The following is a 15378-nucleotide window of genomic DNA, read 5'->3' as shown; positions in this document are numbered from 1 at the left end:
TGCCAGTGTTCATTTGGATGTTCTCTTCTCACATAACAGCTCATTGGCATCATTGCTTAGGAATGTACAAGTTCCCCTCCCCGAGACCCAAACACGTGCAAAACATTTTGTAATGAAAGAGACCTCTGTTACCATCCTCTCCAGGAGCTTGGCAGCAAAAGTGTCAAAACAATTGTCACTGTCAGCAAAACATGACAGTGATGGAAAAGCCTTGAACTAAAAGTACTTAGCTACCAGAAATTAATTGATCAAAGAATGCAGGTTAACGCTGTACTTTTGGCAATTTAGTCACATAAAGAGAAAAGAAGTGGAAAAATGAATGGAATTTGTGCTGAACCGAGGTTAGCTTGCATCAGCTTCCAGGAATGTGAACAGACTTTGAATTCTGTCTGGAAGGAAACAATGTTTACATCCTGTTTAAGAAAGACAACATTTGAGCCAAGTCAAGTCATCTTTATTTATACTATACAAATTGTTTCAAAGCAGATTTACAGTGATAACAGAAAAATTATGCATTTCGGCTGTTGTTCAGCTTAAGTCAGTTCAGTGTGGATTCAGTTCTGTTGTAAAGATGATCAATTATTAAATTAGTTCTCTAGAAAGCAGTTCTGTAAAAAAAAAAATGATGTCATCGCCGAGCTCAGTACAGTTCTCATACAACAGAAGCAGTACAGTCAGATCAATAATATTGTTGAAATTAAGTGTCCCCAACTAAGCAAGCCAGAGTCAACAGTGGCAAGGAACCCAAACTCCATCAGGTGACAGAATGGAGAAAGCAGGCTCCGTCGGGGGGGCCAGTTCTCCTCTGGCCAATCTGGATCCGGCTGACTACATCAGTAACCTCGGGATAAGAATGAGACAGACAGACTAAAATTAGCGTATGCCATTCTTTTTACGATGTAACTAGTACATCGGGTGTTATGAGAAGTATTCCCGGTTACGGTTGACCTAATTTATGCACCCTAACAATCATATACTGTAGATTTTTGATTCAAACGTAACATTTGATCCTCATGTCCAGAACACGGTTTAAGTAAAAAAAATTCACCTCAGAAACATTGCACGACTGCGCCTCATGTTATCTTTCTCCGTGGCGGAAAAACTGATCAGCACGTTTGTTTTTTCTCGCATCGACTATTGTAATGCTCTGCTCACTGAGGTCTCTAAATCAACTCTAAATAAATTGCAGTATGTTCAAAACTCAGCTGCCAGAATCCTGACAAGGTCCAGGACAAGTGAGCACATCACTCCAATCTTGGAGTCATTGCACTGGCGTCCTGTCAGGTTTTGCATAGATTTTAAAATTCTCATGCTTACCTACAAGGCCCTGCATGATTTATCGCCAGAATACCTGTCTGAACTTTTAACTGTCTACACCCCAAGGCGTAATCTCCACTCTTCTGATTCTGGCTTTTTAACTATTCCTGCAACGCATTTACGCTCTATGGGTGACCGGGCTTTTTCTTCTTTGGCTCCAAAATTTTGGAATTCTCTCCCCACTGAGATTAGACATGCTGATTCCTTTAGTGTTTTTAAATCTTCTCTTAAAACATATTTCTTCCGGCTAGCATATATGTGATTTTTCTTTTCTTTTTTTTCTCCATTTCTTTTAAATTGATTTTGATTGTATGATTCAATTTTTTTTTAATTATTATTATTTTTTTTATCTCAATGTATCTTTTCTGTATGTCTTTGTAATGCGCTTTGAGATGCAACTTTTAAGGGCGCTATATAAAATAAAGTTTATTATTATTATTATATTTAACTGATTTGAATAATATAAATTGATAATGTGTCATGTGACTACCAGGTTAAAGAGGTTTTTAGTCTAGATTTAAACTGACAGAGTGTGTCTGCTTCCCGAACAAGGCTAGGGAGACTATTCCAGAGTTTGGGTGTTAAAGGGGAAAAGGAACTACCGCCTGCAGTTGATTTTGATATTCTAGGTATTATCAGCTAGCCAGAATTTTGAGATTGCAATAGACGTGAAGGACTATAATGCGTTAAGAGGTCACTCAAGTACTGAGGAGCTAAACCATTTAGTGCTTTGTAAGTAATTAGCAAGATTTTTAAATGTATGCGATGTTTAATAGGGAGCCAATGCAGTTTTGACATATATATATATATATATATAGAGAGAGAGAGAGAGAGAGAGAGAGAGAGAGAGAGAGAGAGAGAGAGAGAGAGAGAGAGAGAGAGAGAGAGAGAGAGAGAGAGAGAGAGTAGCCCTGGCATCTACAAATCCCACTTGTCCAAAATCCCATTCATAACCATAGATTGAACATCAATCTCTTCTGATTGGCTGGGATTGTATCATGTTTACAGCAGTTTCACACACTTGCATCTGCAGTGCCAGGCAAAAAAAAACCTGCCTAAGACTTTTGCACAGTACTGTATATATACAAACTACCATGTCATATAAAAGAGAACAGAAGGATTTACAGTCAGCCAATGCAGAGGCTCTTTCACATTAATTCAAACAGAATGGCACAGATGAGTGGAATAAAAAACATTACATTCTTCCTCAAAATCCCCTCGAAGCATACTCAACAACAACAAAAAAATGCTGCAAATCGTTCTCAACACGTTATGGGTTTCCTGTCAGTTTATTATAGGAAAGTTAACAAGTGTTAAAGAGCTGCTTCAGGATTTGAATTGAATAACACCTAGTCTGGAGGTCATTATGGGGTCAGCCCACAGGCAAATGTATGAAAATAAAGGCAAGTCTTCAGTCACTTCAAAACAACACATATTTGAATATCAGTGATTTACAGAGAGTGGACAATACTTGCCACATTCTTAGACATCCATTTTCAGCAGCTGGGTTGTTGTGTCTGTGTTTCTGTGAAACTTGGTCACGCTCTCAAAGGGGTGGTGTAAACTGAGATGACAAAATTCAAGCTCTTCCATGTATATTTCTCCCAGATGCCTGAACCACGCAGTTCCTTTGAAAAAAGTTCACATGACAGCAAGCAATGGTTTTCAAAGAAAAAACACTGCAAAAAAATGTCTTTGCTTATGTGTCTCGACAAAACAATAATAATAAAAAAAAGTGGCTAATCCATCTGTCTTGGAAGCTCATTTGTTCAACAAAAGTTCAGAACAGTCACTTGGCATCAAGTCCTTCCAGGGCTAAAAAGAATCTTTAAACTCCAGCAGATGCCGTTTTAGAGTCATTATTCTCTCAGCTGCCTAATATGGACATTTCAGGCATCAGACCTGCTCTTGGCAGTTAGGTCAGCAGTTGCACTCCCCTTATACGGTGAACAAGGTTGGCCAACTGTTTGGCCAGCGTAGGACTCGGTTCATCCAGGAACGTGCGGGTCAGCAAGTTGTAAAAGGAACCGTGACCACCGTGCAGGTGAGGCAGATGACGTTGTAGGGCATGCTGAAGTCAGACGTGGGTAGATTTACCAGCAGGGGTTCAGAGTACACTCGCACAAAGTAGCTTGATTCTTCTTTAACTGGGACACTGGAAGTCAGAGGTGAAACATCATAAAGAACCAAAACAAATAAGGTACACTTATTTACTATTAACACCAAGGCCAGTTTATACTTACAGACTAAATGCTCCACAATGAAACACGATGCATTAAGAGCCGGGGGTAAAATCTTTTTGAATTTGAAGATCAAGGTAAATTGTACTTAATTTGTCTTCCGGGAAACATGTAAGTATCTTCTGTTGCTTCCGAAAGGTACTAAATAAAAATAAAATTATATTTAAACAAAATATGAACATTTTGAACATCTTCAATTTTTCGACTGAGTAGCAGTAGCATCGACTCATGCACACGTGCAGCAGCACGACAAAGTACGCAATGCTTGTTACCGTTACCTCAGGGAACCAAGGTTATGTTAGTAACCGGAACTTTCCCTTTCGATATGGTTCACTCGCATTACATCAGAGTTTTTCTCTTGACGCTATGGAGTACGTACTGCAAAACGCTGTGCTACTAGCGCAGAACGGAAGCCATCCTGCAAGGCCGTAGCCTGGGGGCACTTAAGGACAAGGGCCCAAGGCAGGCTACTAGAGTCAGGGACTTAGCATGTCCAAAAAGGGTGGCAGACTAGGCAGAAAAAATCCATGCCTGAAGGGCAGGGATGTCTAGGTTATAAAACCTGGCAAAGGTGGACGGCAAGGCACTATCGCATCAACTATCCAGTGGGACAGCCTCTTGTTCGTAACTGGCAGCCCTTTAGAGCGGCCTCCATAGCATACAAACAGCTGCCCTGTTTGCCTGAATTGGCTAGAGTGCTCAATGTACACCCTAAGGGCTCGAACTGGGCAAAGTGGGTGTGGCATCTGCTCATCTTTGGTAGAGGGGAGAGCAGAGAGCAAAATGACCTGTGGCCTAAAGGCTGTGAAAAGCACCTTAGGCACATAGCCTCGTCTGGGTTTAAGGACAACTTTGCTGTCGCTGGGCCCTAACTCGAGGCAGGAAGTGTCCAATGACAGATCTTGCAGGTCACCAATTCCAAATCCAAATTTGCAGAATATCGGGCAGTGGTTGTTCTCTTTCGATGCAAAGAGATCCAGTTCTGCCTAGTCAAAAATGCTCCAAATCATACAGACAGTCTGGGTGTGGAGTCTCCACTCTCCTGGAGGTGGTCCGTCCTGGGGCAGAATATCGTCTCCTATGTTCATGGGCCCGGCACATGTATCACTGAGCACACTACTGAGAGGAGATTGTCCTGTCCCCACAGGAGGAGGGGGCCTTCTGGAAACCAAGCCCAATTCCACTCCCATCTGATACAGATGGGGCAATTTCCAGGGGACCCTGGAAGGTCACCGTAGGTCGTAGGTCACCCTGAGAATAATGACGTGGACCTTCAACCAGCGTTGTAGTGGCCACATGTGTAACAGGCCCAAGGGAACTACTGAGGAGGCTGCTGCCATGATGCCCAGTAGCTTCTGAAACATTTTCAAGGGGAGGGGGTTGCTTCCTAATCTGAATGGCGTTGCTAACTTCAGAATTTTAAGGGAGCGTTCTGGCGAAATCCAGGCCCGCATTTGGGACCAATCAAATGCCACCCCCAGGAATGTGATGCGTTGGCTGGGGAGCAGCAAGCTCTTGCTCAAGTTGATCATGAACCCCTGAGATCTGCATGGAGCAGAAATCTGCATGGGGCTAGGGACAGTCCGAATGGTAGGGCCCAATCCCAGTCCCCTGGGCAGATCATTAGGAGGATTTGTTTCAAAGTTAACATTCTGAACGGCCATCTTATCAGAGCGCGGTTCAGACATCTCAAGACGAGTATGGTCCTGAGTCCGCCATCCTTCTTGGGGATGAGAAAGTAGCGGCTGTAAAGGCCTGACTCGCTGTGGGGACTTTTCCTGCACGCCCTTTGCTAGCAGAACCTGTACTTTGGCTAGGAGAACATGAGCTTTGGCATCAGAGACCGAAGTGTGAGTCACACCCCTGAATCGGGGGTCTGCAAGCAAATTGGAGCGACTAACGCCTCTTTATTTTCAGCAAGAGGGGGTTTTCATTTCAACTGTGGCGGGGAGCTGACGCTTGCAGCAGGATTTGTGAAGGTGTTTGTTTTTAATTTGACTCGCTTTAACAGCGGAGGGGGGTCTGGGCGCGCATACCACTGGTGGGGTGGACCCAGTACCGACAACTAAAACAGCACCTCCATCGCCCGGAACTGAAAAGAGAATTGGGAGGTGAACACATGGTCGATTTGTGGGTGGTCCAGCCTTGGCGATGACGTAGCCCCTCCTCCTTTTGCCCAAAATATTAATGACTGCTTGGGCTGCTCAAAATGGGATGCGCTGAGCTGGGCAGAAGCACTGAACTTGCCTGCTTCTGTAGGAAGTGTCGCACCCCTGCAACGCTTGTGACGCCTGCCAGGCCACCATGAAATGCTCAGTAAAGCCGTGCAGAAACGAATAGGCCTGAGGGAGAAACGGGAATCAAGGAGGGCTGCCTTGTCAGCGTCCTTGATCTCCAAGTTTAACCATAGGTGGCGCTTTGAGCACCACTAAACAGGCCATCATACGGCTGATCACCTGGGCCATTGTCTTAGTAGTGCACAGAGCGAGGTCGGTCACACTGTGCTGCTCCTTGAAAGCTGCAGGGTCTGGGCCGCACTTATGACTTCACTCCTATTGGTTGTTGCTCCCAGAAGTCGCTCTTCATTTGCATAAAGTTGAACAGATCTCAACTTTGACGCAACTTTGACAAGTTCTTTTCACTGAACAGGGTTCATATGATCATTCACAATTAGTTTGTTTTCTTTTTTGCTTCTATTAATGACTTTTCTCTCTTCTCCCCTTCAAATCTCCATCTGGCAAAACATTCTCTCTCAAAGTCCATAAAATCTCAGTTAGGAGCAATGCAGAGAAGAGGCTCCCATTCACACATTCACTCACTCTTGCTTGCAAGCACCTTTCTTTCTCTCTGTCACACACACTTACTGCTATCATAGACACACAGACACATGCACACCACTCACACAGCATTACACACACTGCTACTTTCAACAGTAACACAGACACAAAAATGCAGACATTTATCTTATAACAACATCTACACAACCTACAATGCACAATTTGATACATATACCACTCACACTTATAACAACAACATACAACATATAGGCCTACTATATAACTTATACAAACAATAAACAGACATAACACAGCCCAGGTCAATAGACTAACACATTGACTGTTCCAACACGTGTCCGTTCAGTCCTCTCCCATGGTGCTATTTCGAGAACAGCAGAGATGATCAAAATCTCCCTGTCAAACCATCAGCTGTCCCCAGCCAGCACACAGCCCCGGCCGGTTACTTCATCAACACTGGTGTCACCACAAGAGGGCGGTATACACAGGATTTTGCATGTGCCCTATGTACATAAACTGTACAGCTCTATTCTCTGCATAACTTAATTCTTAATATAGGCTTAAACTCTGAATTTATGGACTGTTTGTTACTTTAGTGCCTTTCAAGTGCATAACTTGGTGCACAATATGTAAAGTTGTTGACTTCTCTTTTAAACTTTAAAAGAGTCAAATGTAGCTAAGCCTATAAGGAGAAAAAATTGAGCATAGTGTGTGACGTTGTTAAGATGTCTTCTGAAACTTTAAAGGAGACCATTGTGGGAATGTTAAGATTTTTTATTTTTTTTATTTTTTGTCTCAGAAGCAGGAGACTCAAGCTAAAGTCTCCATTTGATGTTAATGTAACCTTATTTATGTCAAGCAGAAAATGTGATGTGAAAGACCACTTTTTTTTCTTCCCTCTGGGTAGCTTCAATCTCATTCATCCACACCATTTCAGTAAAACACAATACATGCATTGTAATATTTGAAGTTTTTTGTTGCACAATGATTTACAGTTTTTCTCGATTGCTAACACACAATTCATGTAACTTTTCACCATTTTCTCTCAACTATAAACACAATCTCAAAACTACACACCAGCTTGTTCAAACCTCAAACTTCCACTTCCAATTCAAATATTTCAGTCAAAAACATATTCTCTTTTATCAGAATCAAACTTTGGCCTCAGATGACACACAAAACACAACAAATACATAGACTGCGTAAAGAACATCAGTGAGATCAATTCATAACACTGTTACGAAAACCTTCTTTTGGCAATCAGGAATCATTTTACAGCTCAATGTCTATAACAGTATACAACATAAATAGAGGGGTGCAGATACACAGAAACTAAACAGTAAGCTTTGCGAAAAGCTTTTTTTTTTATTACTTCTGAGCTATGAAAAGCACTACAAAAGAAAATTTCAAATACCAAAGAATTAAATATGAGCTTGGTATGCAATACAATACAGTATACTGTCAATTATAGTACAGTATTAAATAAATAAATTCAGCATCCTCGGCCAAATTACATTACAGTATTGGTGTCCATATTTGCCATACAACAGTAGCCTATAACAGTTTCTTAGTCTTCTGATAAGACTTTCTCTCCCTCCCCTGGCAGTCGTCTCGCAGTTCTGCAAAAATACCACATCCAAATAGTACTTGGCTACAAATCAGTTTGACATTTATGAGTTTGAGGGTGTACAACATGTGCTACAGTATTTACTGTATTATGAAAGTTATCTCATCTAATGTACTGCAACTGTGTACTGTAATTATACTGTATGTGCAAGTAATTTAAAACCCTGTAGATGAGCCTGCAGGCCAACTTTCCTCATGGTCAGTCACGCACAAGAACATGGTCAACTATAGTGTCCAACTTTGTATTTCATCAGGAACATTTCATTTCCTTTCATTTCCCATCCTCTTCCTCTTTGTCTCCCACCTCTAGGATTCATTTTCCAATGCACACAATCACCTGTGTATAATCCTGATATTCTGATTATAGTGTTTCATCAGTTTTGCTACTTAATGTTTACACATGTGTGCTATTTGAGTTCACAGTGTGACACTTGAGGTAATTATATTGTGTACTTGTGTTTTCTGAATGAGAGCATGAACCTGGGTAAAATTAGGAAATTTTGTGTAGAGCATAAAAAGAGCAACCTCTGAGCAATACAATATTCCTATAATAGAGTCTTGAAAGAGATTGCAGCAAGACAATGCAATAAGATATGTTTTAGCTTAGAAAAAGCAACCACTGAGCAATTATTTTTTTCTCTGGGGTAGGCAATACTTCAACATAACAGAAACTCTTTTAAATGTCAAACATAACTGCACATGAAACATTAACAGGTCTTTCCCTTTTCTTAAAAAAACAAAAAACATGTACTCTCCTTATCCAGTCCTTTAAAAAAAGTATGCTGGATCTGCCGGCCTTCCAGCTGTTCAGAGCGGATCGCAACGCAGAATCAGCAGGGAAATTGCGTGGCGGTGGGACATGCTTCTACATCAACGAAAGGTGGTGTACAGATGTAACAACATTACTAACTACAAGACACTAAACCCCAGCACTGTGGAGAATCAACAACTGGCCGACGATTTGAATGAGTTTTATTGAAAAACCCTGTCTCACACCCCACACCCGTTCTGACCTTCTCTACACCCATCAACACCTCCAGCAACCCCCCTCTCCTCCCTCTTGCACTTCAGGTCTGTGAAGAAGATGTGTCGGGTCTTCCGGAAATAGAAGACAAGGAAAGCACCAGGCCCAGACGGTGTTACACCAGCCTGTCTGAAATCCTGTGCTGTCCATGAGACAGGGAGTTCATAGGCGAACTCCGTGGTCGTGTCAAGGCTAACAGGAAACTCAGGGACGACCTCCATGGTCATGTCAGGAGAGGCGGAGGGTTTAGGGCCACCACTGTGGCATGAGCATGAGCACGCTAAACGGCTCAGATAGGCCAGCTGAAAAAAAATCATAATGGAGATTTCCTCCATTAAAGTCAAATGGGTTAGTTCAATAAAGTCTCTCACGTACTCCTCGATAGGATGTTTTCTTTGACGGAGACGCATGATCCTCGCTGCTGGATTCATTGTGGTCGGTTGTTCCGTTACATGCAGGCAGGGACGAAGAGAGGTGAGTATCCAGTTGCAGCAGTATTTACTGAAAACAAAACAAAGATAATCAAACAGTGGGTTAAAACTAGTGATGGCAATTTCAAAACACTGCTTCTTGAAGCTTCAAAACCTTTACGAATCTTTTGTTCCGAATCAATGGTTCGGAGCGTGTATCAAACTGCCAGAGTCACATGATTTCAATAAATGAGGCTTCGAAACACTTCGAAATTTCAATGGTTCACTGCTGGGGGCGTGATCTCTGAGTCACTAAGAACCAATGAACTAGTGTCTGTGGGTTTTACCCATGGTTTTACCTGATCTCTGATCATTTTATAAATTTTTTAGACGTTTTAATTAGACATTAGTATAATTAGAATTAATAATGGTAGATAATAGTCTCTTATTGGCCTGTTCAGCTGAGCCTTTGTGTTGTGCATGACTTAGGAGCAGGTTGGCAGCAGAGAGGTTTTCACACAAATACAGGTAAAGGCCCGTACACACCGGGGCGAATATCGGCGCGCGTTTTTCGCCAGCGTTTTTCAACGCGTTTTTTGTGTTCACACCCAATCGATTTTCGCTGACGATGAGCCGAGTGAACATGCAAATTCATTCCCTGACATTAGATGGCGCTTAATGTAAAACAGAAATACAATACCACTCCATAACAGTATATACTCTGCATTACCACTCCATAGCAGTTCTCTTTTATCAAGATTTTTGTAGTCGTTGTCGCGTTTGTCATATAGTTTGTCATATAGTTTGTCATATAGTTGTGCAGCTATAGTCCGACACCAACGAGACCAGCAGCTCTACATTCATCTTGCCTTGCATCTTCCTCATCTTATTTCTTCCCGGCAGTGTAGACGCTACTTGGCGTATATCTTCTTCGCTGTTACGTATGTGTGCTCGGCAAGACCGTTTTGTGTTTGAGCGCCCCCAAGTTGTGTTTTACTGTAACTTCAGAAGCTCCAGACACGTGAGCAAAAGCGCCAATCTCATTGGTCGGATAGTTTTTGACGCAGCGCGTCAAACCAAAAAAACGAACCCGTTAAAAAAAAATTACGCTTTTACACGTGCCGTTTTTCGCGTCGGTGTGCACACTCACATTGGCGCCCTTTGTTTAGTCACGAGGCGTTAAACGTCGGCGAATATCGCGCGCGAAATTCGTCCCGGTGTGTACGGGCCTTAAAGGACAAGTTCGGTATTTTACACTTAAAGCCCTGTTTACAGATCGTATCTGATGAAATAGAACGGTTAAGATTAAAATTTGGACACATGCTCCTGTCCTGAGAATTTTAGGTTTATTTCACTTTTGTGACCTATTTTGCCAAACGCGTCACACCCGTGATTCTTCCGTTGAGAGCTTGAATAATAGACACTCCAGCCCAGTTGGTGGTGATAATGCACCTTTGCCAATTGCAAGCAAACCACGGGCATTTCATTGAATACACAGAAGAAGCAGAAGAAGAAGCGGCGGAGTAATACCGTAAAGGTGCTGCGGTCTCACAGCACGTCCTATTAAGTCAATGGAGTTGGACAAAAACCACGATAAAACCTGTTGGAATGCATCTTTTTCAGCGATTTTTGAGTGCACATATCAGTGAACACCCCTGACCACTCGGTGAGTTTCACGTCTTTGTAAACGAAAGTTTAATGTGTTTTTAGGACGGAATCTTCCAGTGCATATAGACAACCATTGTGGGGGTGGGGGAAGCGAAATAAACCTAAAATTCTCGGGACAGCAGCATGTGTCCAAATTTTAATCTTAACCGTTGTATTTCATCAGATACGATCTGTAAACAGGGCTTTAAGTGTAAAATACCGAACTTGTCCTTTAAGACTGAAGGAAGAACCCTGGCTGACCAGGCAGCAGCAGCAGTTGCCATCGCATGAACGGCAGAAATCTTCACTGCTCAGGCATGTCATTTGCACGTTGAATCACCTCACTCACAGCTCTCAGATAAACCCAAAGTGCAAAATCTGTGGATTTGGATTTATCTAAATTATCAGATGGATAATACACTCCAAACCTTGCTTCCTTAGTCACATAGATATACAGTGTGTGTCGGACAATTAGGCGTTTTTAAATGTGTTCATGTTTAAATAATATGGGCGAAGGGTTTTTAGAGGATTGTGGAAGAAGTTAACGGATGCATGATGTCAAAACTTAATATGGCATCCGATTCCATTTAGTTGGGAAAAACCCTGCACCCTCAGGACGGTTTTTAGAATTGCAATGACATTTTATGACTCTTTCCAAAATGCAAGGGTTATCAGCATGTTTTAGTCATAGTTGATAAGCTCTTAATGTGGGAAAGAGTTAATTGCACTCTGAAAACAAGATTGGCAAAATATGGAATAACAGCAAAGCATCTGCAAAGTATCCGTTTCTTACAAAGAAACTGGGCTGAGACATTTCGAGATTAAAACAGCTTGAAAAGTGTCATTGCCATGCTCTCCAGATTTTGCTGAGGCAGATGAATTTAATGACAGATTCTCTTTTGATGTATTGTATGGTTTTGACTGAAGCAATACAAAAGGCACAAAATCAAGTTCAGGATGCATGGAAACTACCTCTAGAGGGGGAAGATAGTATTGTGATTCAAATTGCAGCATTCAAGTTTAGAACCATGATGAAATGGTTCCTATGTAGTTTTATTAGTCACCCCTTCAGCTGTTAAATGGTTAGGCAAGACTAGATGGACATTAGTCATTATAAATTAGTTTGTACGTCCAAATTTTAAATGAGACCGGCGAAATGCTGTGGATGGAGACATTGGGAAGAACCTTGTCTTTTAGTGACTTGAGTCTTGAGGGCCAACCTCATGATGAAGATTTGGCAGGTGGGGACTAAGATGTTTAGCCTACAGTTTAGTCGCCAGCTAAAAGGTCTCTGTGGTCTTTGTTTATCTCTAGATGGAGACAAAATAATTCCAACAAAGTTTAAACAATTGTTTGTTTGTTTTTTTCAAAAAGAGCAGACTGTTCTCTTTTTATGTTTTCGCAGATCGATGTCAGTGGCCTTCAAGAAGTTTGCTGAGAGAGCCCTATCGAGGTCCGAGGACACTGTGGAAACAACACTGGCAATCAGAATAGCATTACTTCAGTCAGAGATGCAAACTTCAAAATCTTCAACTTCAAAATGGTTCCTCTGGAGGAACAGACTACTGAGACCTGAGACATTTCAAGAACAGACTTCTTGTTTCTTCTTCATTTCAAGAACAGACTTCTTCTACGGAGACATTTTAAGAACAAACCACTGAGATATTTAATTAACAAGATGTGACATGTGACAGAGACATTTCATCTCTCTGTGAAAATATGACTTCAACTCCTGCAAGGGATACAGATGATGCAAACTCTGAAACTAGGACTAATGCTAAATTTCTATCACTTGTAATCATTATGTTCACAACTTGTAATAATGACTTAAATGAGCTCAAATTAATACATTGTTAGCTAACTTTGTGATTTGCACTTGGACACAGTCACCTCTGATAACAGATCGCTCTAAATTGTAATGTAGATGCATGCATTTTCTGTAAAGCTGCTTTGAAACGATAATGAAAAGCACTATAAAATAAATGTTAATTGAATTGAATGAACAGAGATATTCTGGCCTTTAAGGTCACAATTAGAGACACTGAACATTTTGTCACATGACAGAGCAATAAGCAATGGGCTTTACATCCTTTTATGATGATTCATGGGTGCACCATCCTGAAGATCAACTAAGTTGGACTCTAACTATGTGCACTCAATATTTGTTTTTTTGCTTTCGATCCACATACTTACAGGGGTACTGAAGTTCAAATCGCATTCTAGCTGCCATACAGGGTTTAAGCCTGAATCTAGATTAAAGCCATATGAATAATGTTGGATAACTATCACACTGAATGGTGAAACCAGCTAACATGATGCTTTTCTTTACTGTGTTGGTTCCTTACTGACTGATAACTGTAGGCCCGTACACACCGGGACGAATTTCGCGCGCGATATTCGCCGACGTTTAACGCCTCGTGACTAAACAAAGGGCGCCAATGTGAGTGTGCACACCGATGCGAAAAACGCCACGCGTAAAAGCGTAATTTTTTTTAAACGCCTCGGGTTCGTTTTTTTGGTTTGACGCGCCGCGTCAAAAACTATCCGACCAATGAGATTGGCGCTTTTGCTCACGTGTCTGGAGCTTCTGAAGTTACAGTAAAACACAACTTGGGGGCGCTCAAACACAATACGGTCTTGCCGAGCACACATACGTAACAGCGAAGAAGATTTACGCCAAGTAGCGTCTACACTGCCCATAGACAGACACTGCCGGGAAGAAATGACGAGGAAGATGCAAGGCAAGATGTAGAGCTGCTGGTCTTGTTGGTGTCGGAATAAAGAACTATATGACAAACGCGACAGCGACTACAAAAATCTTGTTAAAAGAGAACTGTTATGGAGTGGCAGAGTATATACTGTTATGGAGTGGTATTGTATTTCTGTTTTACATTAAGCGCCATCTAATGTCAGGGAATGAATTTGCATGTTCATTCGGCTCATCGTCAGCGAAAATCGCTTGGGTGTGAACACAAAAAACGCGTTGAAAAACGCTGGCGAATAACGCGCGCCGATATTCGTCCCGGTGTGTACGGGCCTTAACTGTGAGTTACTCCATGGATGGAACTTCACAGTGGTGATGTTAATTCGCCATTGTTTTAGCTCATTAGTCATAATGCCAAGGTGCTCAATATATCCAAATGCTGGGTGTGTTAATATTTCCCTCAATCATCTAAATCATGTATTACCACTATATGATTTGTATCCTATAGTTGGACAAGTATGGGCAGAATTAACAGCACAGTAACTGATTTGGTGATGGACAGCCGCCCTTCAACAATCTAGGCTGCGTTTCCCATACAACAACGTAACTCGCTGCTTAACTACAATAGTTAGAAGAAATCAATTAGCTATAGTTACGACTATTTCCCGAAACCGTACTGTCGCAAATTTGTAGTTCAACCACGTTAGTTTATGATGTCACGCCGAAAGTTGAGTATAACTTCTTTTAATTAATTCGTTTGAGTTTGAATTAGCCTAATGCCATATGATCAGTTATGGACATGGCTTCTAAGGATTCATTCTCATTTTTCTCATTTTTTTTCAATCATAGGCTTCTTCTTATACTAGAGCACGTACACACATGTGCTCCCTTCAAAACAGACCATTTAAATTTCTTGACAAACTAAAAGACATGAATGAAATTTATATTCGAAATTAAAGATATAGATTGTATTGAACATCAGCTTGCTTATTTTGCTCAAGATAAGGATTTATTTAAGTCCACATGTCATACAAAAATAATGCTTCTAACCACAGGTGGAGAGCTGTAATTCCAACCACACAACTTTGCGATGCTGTTTTCGTTGGAGCTATGGTCTGGCAAACACAGACTACTATGCTGAACTATGGTGATAAAGAAGGAATTTGTGACCATAGTTGGCTAACAATGCTTTTTGGAAATGCATTGAATGATTTGTGCAATCTGAATGCTGCACATAATCTGACAATATCAAAATGATAAACCTGCCAGACAACTTCTTTAGGGTATTCTATTTAAACCTTATGCCCTATGTTGACGTTTCTTAACATTAAACGTCGATTTAATGTTGAGACAAGAAATGGCAAAAGTTTTAAAGGGAAAAGGGTAAAAAACAACAAAAAACATTGGTGCCAAATGTACAGTTTTAAACCACTGACAATATTAAATCCTTACAGATGTGTCTTTAAGGTTGTTTATTATTCCTGGGACAACAAACTGCTGTACACAAGCAGTGTATGTCTGTCACAATCCTCAGTCACCAGTCCTGTCATCACTGCACTACATTTCCCATGATCCTTCCTGGCTCCCACCTGCACACACTCATCATCCCGTCCCA

General features: G+C 41.4%; 2 long non-coding RNA genes across 2 annotated transcripts; both read right to left on the bottom strand.

Moving 5' to 3' along the window:
* Window positions 1-439: 439 nt before the first annotated feature.
* LOC309480716 lies at window positions 440-3604 on the bottom strand. The gene is made up of 2 exons (XR_014199750.1): window positions 2793-3604; window positions 440-841 (listed from the first exon to the last, which is right to left on the bottom strand). It is a non-coding gene; the product is annotated as an uncharacterized lncRNA (long non-coding RNA).
* A 4690-nt stretch (window positions 3605-8294) lies between these two features.
* LOC309480064 lies at window positions 8295-15351 on the bottom strand. Its single transcript, XR_014199525.1, has 2 exons — window positions 15216-15351; window positions 8295-9503 (listed from the first exon to the last, which is right to left on the bottom strand). It is a non-coding gene; the product is annotated as an uncharacterized lncRNA (long non-coding RNA).
* Window positions 15352-15378: the final 27 nt, after the last annotated feature.

Source organism: Leuciscus leuciscus (assembly GCF_965113295.1).
Source record: "Leuciscus leuciscus genome assembly, chromosome: 18".
Lineage (NCBI taxonomy): Eukaryota > Metazoa > Chordata > Actinopteri > Cypriniformes > Leuciscidae > Leuciscus > Leuciscus leuciscus.
This window is presented reverse-complemented; position numbering and strand designations above follow the sequence as displayed.